Source organism: Trichosurus vulpecula, chromosome 2, assembly GCF_011100635.1.
Source record: "Trichosurus vulpecula isolate mTriVul1 chromosome 2, mTriVul1.pri, whole genome shotgun sequence".
NCBI lineage: Eukaryota > Metazoa > Chordata > Mammalia > Diprotodontia > Phalangeridae > Trichosurus > Trichosurus vulpecula.
Genome location: NC_050574.1, coordinates 70,215,724 through 70,229,115, shown reverse-complemented (window position 1 = coordinate 70,229,115; position 13,392 = coordinate 70,215,724). Strand labels below are relative to the sequence as shown.

Here is a 13,392-nt window from a genome sequence, read left to right as displayed (position 1 = left end):
GGCAGCATGCTTCATCTTTGGTCCTGTGCTTCTTTCCAAAGGTCAGTCTGTCCTTGGCTGGGATACCACAGGGCCTGTCCAGTAAAGGGCTTTTCTTTGGCATTTCAGCTTTTGGCTGATGACTCAGGAGCTCACAGAGATGCTAGCCACAAAAGACTGCTCCCATGAATACTCTCTGGTTAGAAGAGGATCATCTGCTCTCTGGGGAGCATGAGGTGGGAGGATGAGTCTCACCTGATTACCAGATCCTCATAATCTCTTCCTATTATGTCTTGGGCAGCAGTGGGACATCTGGTCTACCACAGACTCCTTATCTAATATAGTCCAACCTCTTCAATTTATAGAGAAGGGAAGTAGGGCCAGGAATAGGACAGTGACTTGCATATCACATAAGATAATGTAGTGATAAGAACTTTGGATTGCAAGTCTGAAAATTTGTGCTTTAAGTTTTGAGCAATTCACTTAACCTCTGTGTACCTCAGTTTTCTCATCTGCAAAATGGGAAGAACCATTCAACAAGCATCCTTGAAGCTCTAGTATGAATAAGCCAATAAGCTACTGGTCTAAGCTTGGGGGTACCCTCAAAGAAGCCTTTGATTCCCCTGGGGTGGGTGGGAGATAATACACACTTGCACTGACTCCCTGATAGGGCTATTGTGAAAAAGTGTTTTGTAAACCATGAAGCACTCTAGAAATGAAAGCTCGGATTATCATTAAATACAGAAGAGCCTGTACTAGAACATTCCACTTCCCAGTTAAAGGCTCTTTCCCCTATGGCACACTGGGCTAGCCTGCTAGATAGAGCTGAGCCAGCCCTGGCCATGCTGACAGCCCTGAAAGGCTGCTCCCCAATCAGCTATCCCAGCTTCCTTCCCACCCCCTAACTCTCTGCTGCCAGCCAGCTCCAACACGTGGCAGAGGGGCCAGGCCCGGCCAAGGGTCATGGCCAGTGATCCTGGGAGGTGTCCAAACCACTCCCAGCCAGGACTATCAGACAAAACAAAACCTGGAGTTTTTTTCTTAGTCATGGGAAGTTCCCAAGGCTTGCAGCTCACAGCTTAGCTTAGGGACTGGTTTGTCTTTGGGGAATTATTTTTTCATTCTTCTGCCTAATTAATTGGTTAGTATCAATTTAATTCAGTTCACTTCAATTCAATCCAGTTCATGGATCCTAGGCTTATAGGACCCAGAGTTGGAAAGGTTGTCAGAGATCATTTCACCCAAACCAGCTCCTTCTCATTTATACACACACATACATGCACATATATATATATATATATATATATATGTATAATGTATATGTGTATGTGTATGTATATGTGTGTATATATATATGTATATATTATATATTATAGAGGAAGAAGCTGAAGCCCAGAGAGGTTAAGGTTGTAACATGCCTTAACTGCCAGGATCACAAGTTTATGCTTAATTTGGCAGGCTCTAGGGAGCCAATGAGGGAGAGGGAGAGGGAGAGGGACAGGCTACTCACAGGTTGTGTTTGTTCTTCATTTTTGAAGAGGACCATGACATCAGGGAGATGATGACAAGACTTGCAGTTGACTTTGATTTGAGCGAGGGAGGGCTGTGAGAGGTCAATAGCGTCACTTTCTTCTCCAGAGTCATCTGGGGCCAGTGGCCTGATATTCACCAGGATGATTGGAGATGGCCCAGGATGCAATAGGAGACCCTGGCCCTTTCAAGTTAAGGTCTTTTCAGGTTCTCACTTTGAGTGAGGTAATGCCCATTCATGGACCCTCCTAACATTTATATTTTACAGATAAGGAAACAGAGGGGAAGAGAGGTTAAGTGACTTGGCCAGGGTCACACAGCTAGTAAAGCTTTCTTATTAGGAGGCTTGACCCTGTATTGTCTTTCTGTAACCTTTACAACCACTGTCCCTAGCTCATCCCTCTGGGCCAAGCAGAACAAGTTGAATCTCTCATTCATGAGATAGCATTTCAGGTATTTGAAGTCAAGGAGCATATACCCCATAAATCGTCTAAACATCTTCATTCCTTCTAACTGGTTTTTCTCTGGCCTGGCCTCCAGCTCTTTTACCAGCTTGTCGGTGTTCACAGAATCCAAGAAATAGCAGTTCCTTTTTGGAATTAATTCCGTTGAGTCAGTCAGAGAGCTGCTACAAAGAAGACCTTCCAGTGAGGCTGGATGATCACTTTGGTAGAGCAGGACATTATAGACAGCACCCCAGCTCAGGCAGGAGTTAGTCTGGGTGACCTCTGAGATTCTGCAGGAAGAATAAATGTGGTACTAATGAAATCCCTGTCCCAAAGTCCATTGGTATGGGACGGTCTCCTTATTGGTAGAGAAGAAGGTCCTATCCTCCTGGTGGGGTGGAGTTGGCAAGAGATAGAGAGTTTCAGTTCTTAGTCACTGCACCCCTCTCTCCCCCCATCCCAGTTTTGGGACTGGTTAAGCCTCAAGTTTTCTTCAAGAGTAGAGTTGGTTTCCAACTTCAAGAGAAAAGATGGAAGAGGCCAACACCACTTCAGGTTGCTAAAGGAAAAGACTCTGGGAAGACATGGGAGGAGCTGGCAGTCTCCATCATGTTCCTATTCCCAGGCTGCCACTTCAGGGAGTTTCCCTTTGAGTGAGATCTAGGACCCTCTCTTGGTTGAGTTATCTCACTCCTAGTGGGACAACTCCTTCACTTTGCATTGTCTGGTATATATTTTCCTGTATATATATACCTTCACTGATTTGGGTGAATGGGTTTCTTTGCTATTCACTATGTGTGTTCATTGTGGAACTAGGATTAGATGGGGAAGCGGCCAAGCCTTGGATATAGAGCTTGGAATCTTCCTTCCCCTCCAAAATGACAAAATGATTGAAAGTTAGTTTGAACCTGATTGTATCCCCTAGATGAACAATATTTTTTAAAAATTCATTTATGTATTTATTTTTAGTTTTCAACATTCATCTTTATAAGATTTTGAGTTCTAAATTTCCCTCCCTCCCTTCCCCTTCCCCCTCCCCAAGATGGCATGCAATCTGATATAGGTTATACATATACAATTGTATTAAACATATTTCCGCATTAGTCGTGTTGTGAAAGAGGAATCAGAACAAAAAGGAAAAACCAAGAGAGAGAAAAAGCAGAGAGAGAGAGAGAGAGAGAGAGAGAGAGAGAGAGAGAAAATAGTATGCCTTGATCTGAAGGGAACAGAATAGCCGCCTCTGGCTCCAGCCTTCTGTTTCCCCTCCTGGCAGGAATGAAAGTCTCCCTTGGAGAAGGGTGGGGAGAGGAGAAGCTAGAGATGTCTATGCTGCTGCTCCCTTTGAGCCGCACGCCTAACTAGGGTCTTGCCAGAAGTGAAGCCTCACTCCACAGAGGAAGCACCTCTCTATGCCACTGCGCTAGAATGCTGCCGAGCTCAGATTAATTACAGTGATCAATGTGAAACCAGAGAAAAGAGGAGGAAACATAGTTGGGGTACTATGGGTGTGGGACACTGCATACACTGTCAAGCACAGCCACTTTGTTGGGTGAGTTCTGCTCCAATTTTTCTTTGTTATAAGGGATGATTCAATGGGAGGGGCATGCAAGGAAATGATTCTTATTTATTTAAAATTTTTAAAATTCATTTTGGACTTCAATACAAAGAGACACACAAAAAAGAACATTTCCATGTATGTAGCACAACAGAAAAAGAGGATTCAATATGAAACCAGGATTTTCCATTTCACACATTTAGTTTTTCTGAATTAAAAAAATCCATATAAATTAAAGGTATTAAATGTCAAAAAAAGAGAATACATGAAGACTGATGTAAAAACACTTTTAGCTCTAAGGGGATGTTTGCTGTAGGAGCTTGTGAAATTGACTTCCCAGTCTGCAAATGTTAGAGAGCCTGGCCCTCTCTGCTGAACTTCGGGTCTTTGAACAAGATTACAAGGGCTCACTGCCCTCAGACAGAACCCTCACAATCACCAGCCCTTTACTGCTCCCTGGGTTCCTGGAGCATGTGATGGAGCTGGGGCCTGGTGCAGGATGCAGGTCTGGCCTGGATCCAGACCCCTACAGAGGTCCAAAGAGCACCTCTCTGCTTCCATTCCTGGGTCTGCCATTCTGTTTCCTCTAGGGAAGGAAGGTTGGGGCAGAACTCCTAACATTCCTGGGTGGGGAGAGGTTTGAGGACACCCCCCAGCCTCACGGAACACCCTGGGGGTCCCAGATGTGGTGTGGGAAGAGGAGATCAGCGCCAGCAGAAGGGCCAGGGAACAGCTTGAGAACCTTGGCACAAAAAAGGTAGAAAGAACTGTTTCCTGTCTCCCTGTCAGAATGCAAACAGCTCCCTTAATATCAAACTAGGACGTGACTGGTCAACTTTGAACAGTCAGGCTGTTCGCCTTTCTCAAGAGCTGCTACGAGTTCAGCTATCACCAAGAGTTGGAGTGCTCAGATTCAAAGCAGACCTTCTGGCCTGGGCATTCTGTTCTGCTTTTCAAGTGGGCAGCACCCAGGCCCAGGTAATCCCTAAGATATTGATTATTTCCATCTTTTGCCGTCTTTGCAGTTGTCTGGGTGAGAGGTGAAACCTCAGAGGGGTGTGTGTGTGTGTGTGTGTGTGTGTCTGTGTATCTGTGTGTTTTTACTTTCAATTCTCTTATTTTTAGAAATTTTCGAGAGGAAGATTTTAGTTTAATCTAAGGAAAAACTTCCTAACAATTCAAGATGTCCAGTAGTGAAATCAGCTGTTTGAAAGGGTAATGAGCTCCATGTTAGTGCAGGTCTTCACGTAGAGGGGGCTGAATGACTCCTTCTCAAGTTGGAGGTAATGGCTGGATTACCTATTCTATCTCTGAAATTCTGTGATAGTTTTATAAGGATAGAGAATGGACCTATAATAAGCATAATGATAGTGGTAACAGCAATGATAGTGCTTTGTGGGCAGAGGGGTGACACAGTGGATAGAATGCTGGAATTGGAGTCAGGAGGACCTGAGTTCGAATCCAGCCTCAGACACTTCCTAGCTGTGACCCTGGGCAAGTCACTTCACCATGTTTGCCTCAGTTTCCTCATCTGTAAAATGAGCTAGAGAAGGAAATGACAAAAGCCACTCTGGTAACTTTGCCAAGAAAACCCAAAATGGGGTCAGGACACAACTGAAATGACTGAATAACATGTGCTTTAAGTTTTACAAAGTGCCGTATATATGTCCTCTCATTGGATCCTCCCAATGACCTTGTGAGGCAGGTGCTACTACCATCCTTATTTCACAAATGAGGAAACTGAGGCTGAGACAGGTTAAGTGATTGGCCTGGCGTCACACAGCCAGCAAGTGTCTGAGGCAGAATTTGAACTCGGGTCTGGTGCCATCTTGCTGCCCATTCATACATTCTCTGGCTGCTTTTCTTATTGTACCACTAGTCAAACTGCTTGATTGGAAGCAGATAGCAGAAATCTGGCTACGGTCAATCATTCTTCTACTCAGAAAACCCTAGAACCTCAGAATGGGACGGGAGCTCCAAGAGCATGCTTTCACCCAATGCAGGAATTCCTTCTATGGCATCCTGGACAAGTGACCTTTCCTTGAACATTTCCAGGGATGGGGAGCTCGCTATTTTGAGAGGTAGCTTGTTCCCTCGGTGGACAGCTTTAGTTAGAACCTTAGACATCTTATAAAACAGCAGTGCTTGATCTGCCCTTGAACACTCACTCCTGCCTCCATATAGGACCATAGATTCGGAGCCAAAAGGGACTTGAGAGGCCATTGAATCTGATCCTCTCCTTTTTACAGATGAGGAAACTGAGGCACAGATAAGTGATGTCACCTGACCAGGGTCAAACAGCTAGGAAGTGGTTGGGGTGGCATTTGAATTCATCTTCTGGACTCTGAGTCCCCAGATGAAGAGAACCAAGGATCTCGGGTCAGGGGTTTAAGCTCTGACCTACAAGGTTCTCTTTATCTGGAAGATCCTTCCTGCTATTTACTACCCATGTAAACCTGGTAACGTCACAGTCACCCTGGGCCTCAGTTTCCTTATCTGTATAATGAAAGGGATAGACTAGATGGTTTCTGAGATCCCTTTCAGTTATAAATCTTATGATCGTATGGGCTATATTTGGGCTGGTTTCCTTCATGTGTCTCAAATAGGGCTACTCATTCTGCCTCTGGGTCTCTTGGTCATAAGGTTCCTGGAAGGCACTTCCTGCTCCTCCCTGTTCCTTCAAATCCTACTCATTCTTCAAGACCCAATTCAAGTGTCACCTCCAGGAAGGCTTCTCTGATCACTGCACTTCTCTTTCCTCTTCTTGTAAACTTCTGCACTACTGTGCCATTGTTGTGTCTTATCATTCATGTTCCGTAACACCACTTGGGTTTTTCTTGGCAGAGATATAGGAGTGGTTTGGCATTTCCTTCTCCAGCTCATTTTACAGATGAGGAAACTGAGGCAAACAGGGTGAAGTGACTCGCCCAGGGTCACACAACCAATAAGTGTCTGAGGCTGGATTTGAACTCAGGAAGATGGATGGTCCTCACCTCTGGCTGTGTACTCTACCCGCTGCACCACCCAGCTGCCCTGTGCCATAGCTAGACACCTAAAATTGTACGTTTAAATTCTGGCAGAGTATATGAATGTCATGCACATTATTGTGCTGCAAAAACCAACAACTAATGTGAGGAATTCAGAGAAATATGGGCACACTTGTATGAGCTGATGCCAAGGGGCCCAGGAAAGCATACAAGTAACTATGGTCTTGCAAACAAAAGGAATCCTTCTTAATACTAACGCCTTCCCTCTGTCGATGATCTCCTGTGCATCCTGTCTCTTTCTTGTTTGCACACAGCTGTTCACACATTACCTCCTCCATTAATCTGTGAGCTCCTTGAGGGCAGGGACTGTCTTTTGCCTTTCTTTGTCTATATACCCAGAGCTTAGCTCAGTGCCCGGCATGCAGTAGATGTTAAATAAATGCTTGTTGGCTGACTGACGATAAGGCCGACTGCTTCCGTATATCGGAACAATTCAGTTTGGCTCTTGGAGAAGAGGTGAGGAGATTCACATCTTTGTTGGAGACGTGGGGGATGATGGGCGTGGAATGTGGCATCTGATGCCAGATACGGCCACTGTAGCAGTTGGCTTTGCTTCGTTATTTTTCTGTTCCAGAAGACTCTCTGGGGGTGGATGGATGGGTGGGGTGGTATATTTGGAAATGACTGATGTAAAATGAAAGGCATCGAAAAAACACAATTGTATGAATAACTCTTGCCTCCCTGAGTAGATTCTTTGCAGGCAAGGACTGTCTCTTGCATTCCTCCTGTACCCCTGTGGTGCCTATCAGGCAGGTGACAGATCCTTCCCATGCTGAGCCTAGCTTACGTGAGCAGTGTTTTAGGCTGGATTGTAATATGTGCTTTCCTTTGAAGGTCACCCTGGGCTTGCTAAATTGGACAGGCTTCAAGGAAGAGCTTGTGTGCGATCCCAGAAACTGTCTAACTCAGGCAACAAGCATTTATTAAGCACCTACTGTGTGCCAGTACTGAGGATACAAAGAAAGACTTTTGTCTTTGTCCTCAATGAACTCACATCCTAACGGGGGTAGACAACATGCAAACAGTGTAAATGGGAGATAATCTTATAGGGAAAGCATTTGCAGGGGAGGAGGGGAAGGGCAGGGAAAGGCAGGTGAAGGATAGGGAAAGACCTCTTGTGCAAGGGATTTGAGAGGCAGCCAGGAGGTGGAGGTGAGGAGGGAGGGCATTCCAGGAAGAGCCAGTAAGTAGATGGGAAATGAGGTACCATGTGGGAGGAACAGCAAGAAGTATGTGTAAGGGAGTAAAGCTACAAGGGGACAAAAAGGTAGAGAGGGGCCAGAATGTGAAGGTCTTTAAATGCCAAACCACGGGCTTCATCGTTGATCTTGGAGGCAATCGGGAAGGGGGAGGGTGACACGTTCAGACCTGTTCTTCAGGAAGATGACTTTGGCAGGTAAGGGGAAGGTGGATTAGCAGGGGGTGCCAGAGGGCAGAAGGGAGGAGGAAGGCCACCCCAGGCATGGGGGACCACCAGGGCAAAGGAATGCAGATAGGAGACAGAGTGCTAGATGTGAAGACCAGCTTAGCTGGACTTAAGGGTATGGAAAGGAGAAGTGATGTGTAATACGGTTGGAGCAGCAGCATGGGCCCACTTCCTTGCTTTTGTTCCTACCAGAGAAAGCCACAAGGTAATTTCTGCATCATCTCCTGGCACCAGGGCCATGACTATAATTAGCATCCTCGTAGGACACAGGGTTTGGGCATCAGCCCTCAAGGGAGAAGCGAGGCTATGGACGTGCGGGGTGGGTGTGTACCTTGGAAACAGGGCTGCTGACGCAGGGAGCTCTTGATCCCTTGGCATCCCACCTTCGGGGCCATGTGAGATGCAAGGACTGTCAGATTGTTGGCCTCTCCCCATCACCCCTTCACCTGGTACTCGGGCTGTTAGAGCAGCTGGTGGCCTCATTAACAGAAGGAAAACCCCTGGGGTTGTGTTCTGGTACACGGCCCCTCTGCTCCATTCTGCAGTACAACAGCTGCCCCTGCTCGCAGTCAGAATGCTGACAGTGTCTCTGGTGAAATGGGAATTCGAACCATTAACAATGACGTTTCCCCAGCACCCAGCATTTTCCATTCTTCCTTCCTGCCCAGACCATATTGATCTTGCTCCTTGTCCCCTAAAGTGTCATAGATTCTAGTTGGAACGGACCTCAGAGGCCATCCCACCTGACCCATACCTAACACAGGGACCTCCTCTACATGCCCAACAAGTGGTCATCCAGGCTCTGCTAGAACACTTCCAGTGAAGGGCAACTCATTGCTTTCTGAGGAAGTCCATCCAGGGAGGTTTTAGGGATTGCTCTAATCGCTACATAATTGTGTTTATGCTTCACAAGTTAGCACTTGATTCCTGTCCACAATTCCTGCCTTGAATCACGTTGTACCTGTTTGTGAACTGGGCATGGGAGAGAAGGAAGCCTTTACCACTTTGCCATACCTCTTCTACTTTTTGCCACTAAGTATTTTAGCTCCCCTTCTCAATTTCTTCTTCCTTCCTTTCTTTCCTTCTTTCTTTTCCTTCCTTCCTCCCTCCCTCCTTCTCTCAGTTCTATTGATGCCTTTCGTTTTAAGTCCTCATTTCCTGGCATATCCCCTCTCCCCCAGGGGATTGTCCCTTGTGACAAGAAGAAACAAAACCAACTGATAATGGTGTACGCCACATTCCACAGGCGGTCCACCGCCTCCACTGGGACACCCGGCTTGCCAACAAAAGGTAGGAGGTGAATTTCCTGAGTTTCCCCAAGACAAAGGCTGATCTTATGAAATTCTTTTTATTGTTCCTTTCATTCACATTCCTCTTTGTATTGGTCATTCTCCTTTCCCTCTGCAACAATTCCTATGAGTCCTTCCATTCCTCCAATGTTCTATTCATTTTCCCCCGTGATGCTTTAAATATTCCATTACGTTCACGTACCAGTTTGTTCAACTAGTCCATGGTTGATGGATGGCTACTTGGTTTCTAGTTATTTCCACACAAAGGTTCTGTTTTCCCTTTTTTTTCCCCCAAAAGGGCACATCATCCCCCCTGCCCTGTCCTTTGGAACTCACCTTTTTCAAGATGCGAGATTATCATAGAGTGTAAGAAAGATGTCTAACCACACAGATGCCTATGTTTTCCAAGTTCTACAACAAAAGAACAACGTTGTCTTTGGGGTTATAAGTAATGAAAACCCATCCCTTCCTCAATGGGCTTTAGTCAGAAGGGGGATGTTACTAAGTTTCTCCAGGGGGCTGCTTCCCTCTGTGGTAACCTCTGAGGTCTCTGTGGTGACAAAGATAATGTCCTTACCCAGTCTCATGCAACTGCCCTCCCCTTCCCTTTCCCTGGTTTTACAGGGCTTGGATTTGGAAAGGATTATTGTCCAATTCTCTTGCTTCAAAGATGAAGACATGGAGGCCTAGAGAATGAGAGGCTTGCCTAATGTCACGTAACCCAAGTAGAAGGGCTGGGGTTGATAGCCGGATCCTTGGACTCCTTCCACCATTTTCTGGTTGTCCTGGAACACCTCGTCCGGCTCTAGACCTGTGATTCTATGCAGCCATTTCCAAAAATAGCTGACATTTTGATAATGCTTTTTGATTCACACAGCACTTTCCATACATTCAGGTGGCTGGATGGCCTGGTGGATGAGCGCTGGATATGGAATCAAGGAATCCTGAGTTCAAATTCTGCCTCACTTTCTTAACCGTGTGACCCTGAGCAGATCTCTTACCCTCCTTCAGCCAGAAGATATCCCTCCAAGAAGACAACAGTACCTACAGCCTGGGGTAGTTGTGAAGATAAAAGATTTCTTCTAAAGTGCTTTGCAAACCATAAAGTTGTGCTTATTACATTATCCAATCTGCTCCTCACTTCAACCCTTTGAGTCTGGTATCAAGCGCTGGTACCCCAAGTGTGGAGATGAAGAGGATCCCGGAGGGTTTGTGCCGTATTCAATGTCACGCAGCTACTAAATGACGTTTCAGGGACCTGAATGCAGGTCTTCTGACTCTACTTCTGGACGACTATCCCTGAGTGGGAGGTTGGCAAGAGGCCTTAGGAATCTAAGAGTCTTCCTTTCCCTTGCCTTGGAGCTGAGCTTCTGAAGCATGAAGGACACACCATCTATACTGCCTCCGAAAAGGAAAAAGCTTTAGGCTCTCAGGGGTGAGCCAATAATGGATCCGTTTGATTCTGACTGGCAGGGACTTGGCCATGGTGATATAGCAGTTAATGGCATAGCCAGGGCTGAGAACCGTCACCTCCTGGTTTGCTTTCCTTGGCCAACAAAACTTGTCTGGCTTTGATCACCGCTCTAATAAACTTATTATAGGCATGATCAAGGGATTTGTGGAGGCAGCAAGGCACAGTGCCCTTTATGTGGAGTCAGAGGGCCTGGTGCCTGGGTCAGTTGTGGGCTCTGATATTTACTGTCCATGTGACCTTTGTGCAAGTCTCTGCACTTCATCTGTAAAGTGAGGGATTAAAGTTTGGCTTGTAGGGCCTCTTCTAGCTCTTTTTAATCTACAAAGATTAAATTGAATAAGGGTATGTGTGAAATCCTTCACAAGGTTTGAAAAAAAATTAAACAAAACTAGAGGATGGGGGAGATAGGGTTGGATAATAGTCCATGTGAAAAGGACCTGAAGGCCTTAGTGAACCCCTAGCTGAAGGAGTCAGTGGTGAGATACCACCTCCTGCAAAACTATGTGATCCTAGATGGTGCCAATAGAACCAAAGTGTATGGAACAAAGGTTAATAGCACCAGTGTATTTTACCCTGGGAAGACGGGCCCTGGACAAGGACCCAAATACAGGCTCCAATGGGTATGTGACTGAACATCCTGGAGGGCTGATGGAGGGAGATGACAACTGTACCACAATCATAATAGTTAACATTAAGTCCCTACTATGCGCCAGGCACTATGCTAAGTGCTTTATACAATTATCTCACTTGATCCTCACAATGGGAGGTCCGTGTTACCATTATCTCCATTTGACAGATGAAGAAACTGAAGCAAAGATCGAGGTTAAGTGACCTGCCTAGGACCACACAGCTAGCAAGTGTCTGAGGTTGGACCTGAACTCAGGTCTCCTGGATTCCAGGCCCAGCTTGGGCACCCGTCACCAGCTCTCCAGGCATTGTGCCACCTACTTGTCCCACTACTTGCTTCACAGGACTGCTGTGAGGAAAGCACTTTGTAGACCCCGAAATGCTTTATATGTGATTTTTATTCTGGATACCAAATTTTAAAGATGCTGGCAACCTGCTTCTAGATGACCATGGATTACGAAGGGGGCTCAAAACAATGTCATCTGGCCAAACACTGGGGATGTTCAGCTTGGAAAAGACCACTGCACTAACCTCCCAACTGGTCTTCTGGTCTTAGTTCTTTGTTCACCTCAGTCCATTCTCCCAAAAAGCAGACAGGTTTCCCTGATGAGCAGGGCTGATCAGATCACCCCACTTCTCAATCACCTCCACAGTCTCCCTATAAACTCTTGTTTGTGGGCATCTGAGACCCTTTGCAATCTGGCCCCTTACTACCTCTTCAGCCTCTTTACACATTGCTCTCCTTCACACACAATATGGCCCCATCAAATGCTCTACTGGCCCTCTCAGCGGCAGGTGGTGTGGTGGAGAGAGCGCTAGGCCTGGAGTCCGGAAGACCAGAGGTCAAATCTGGCCTCTGACACAGAAGAGCTGTGTGAACCTGGGCTAGTCCTTTCCTTCCATTGTCCTGTTTGGGTTTCCATCCCCCACCCATGCCTCTGGACGGGCTTTCCTCCATGCCTGTGATGCAAACCTTCCCCTGCTCTGCTTGCAATCCCTACTTTCCTTCTGATTCCCCCTAGCTACTACTGCCTCCCGTATCTCCCCTAAAACCAACAAATAAAGCTAAAATAGAAATGCAAGGCTTTTCCAGTATTCTTTGCATCCCCAGAACTGACCACAGTCCCTGGAATTTAACCTGTGCTTATTGGATGAGTAACTGGAGAGTAGCAAGAACATGCCCACTGTCTTTTAAATATTTGAAGGGCTGTCAGGGCAAAGAGGAACTCAGCTTATTTGCTTAGCCTTGAGGGTGGAAGTAGGACTAATGAGTTGAATTTCTTGGCACTGGAAGTTTTCAAGTGAAGACTTATAGGAGGGATCCTTATTTTGAAGGAGTCATGTAGCCACCTGAGAACCTGAACACATCCACCAGAAACCTTGAACCTCAGAGTTCCAAAGGTCCTATCCAATTTATGCCTCATTTCCTGCCATCCTGGAGTTCAGGTTATTTGATGGTAGCCAAGAATGAATTCGGCATGGCCCAGAGGACTAAAATATAAGCTTTATGCCGTGTCAGATGCCTGGGCAGAACCTCATGCTTTGAACATCACTAGCTCCCCTGTTTAGAGTGAGCACCCAAGCTCACTTGGAAGCTGACAGCCTGGAAGGTGGAGGGGCTCAAATTAATTAACTGGCTTTCCCCTCATCCAATGGCAAACTCCCATCTCCTTATTCCTAAGATTCAATCAACCAAGTCAAAAATCCGTTCCCCTTTGCTCCATTTCCTCCCCTATCTCAGTCCCACCACCCTGGCAGATAGCTTTGTCTACCTTCCTTTTCTGCTATCACCAGCCCATACCTTGTTAACCAATTCCCCATCACCCTGGATCTCTCCACTTCCCAATCTTTCCAGCTTTTGGTGCTAAAAGAAACCAGATTCCTCTCTAAGAATCTGCTCCCTGATCACTCTTCAGTAATGGGTGTACCCTCAGTCTCTGTTCACTATCACTTGCAGATTGTCCCTCTGCTACCAACAGCTCTTGGCTTACCTCCATGTAGATGAACCCCAAATCCATC

General features: G+C 46.2%; 1 long non-coding RNA gene across 5 annotated transcripts; it reads left to right on the top strand.

Moving 5' to 3' along the window:
* Positions 1 to 4,071: 4,071 nt before the first annotated feature.
* On the top strand, positions 4,072 to 12,455 carry LOC118835315. Of its 5 annotated transcripts, none has more exons than XR_005009498.1 (3): positions 4,072 to 4,267; positions 9,165 to 9,273; positions 10,150 to 12,455. It is a non-coding gene; the product is annotated as an uncharacterized LOC118835315 (long non-coding RNA). The 5 variants fall into 5 exon arrangements; XR_005009500.1 differs by lacking the exon at positions 4,072 to 4,267 and adding an exon at positions 4,274 to 4,488; XR_005009499.1 differs by lacking the exon at positions 9,165 to 9,273 and having other exon boundaries at positions 10,168 to 12,455.
* The last annotated feature ends 937 nt before the right edge of the window (positions 12,456 to 13,392 follow it).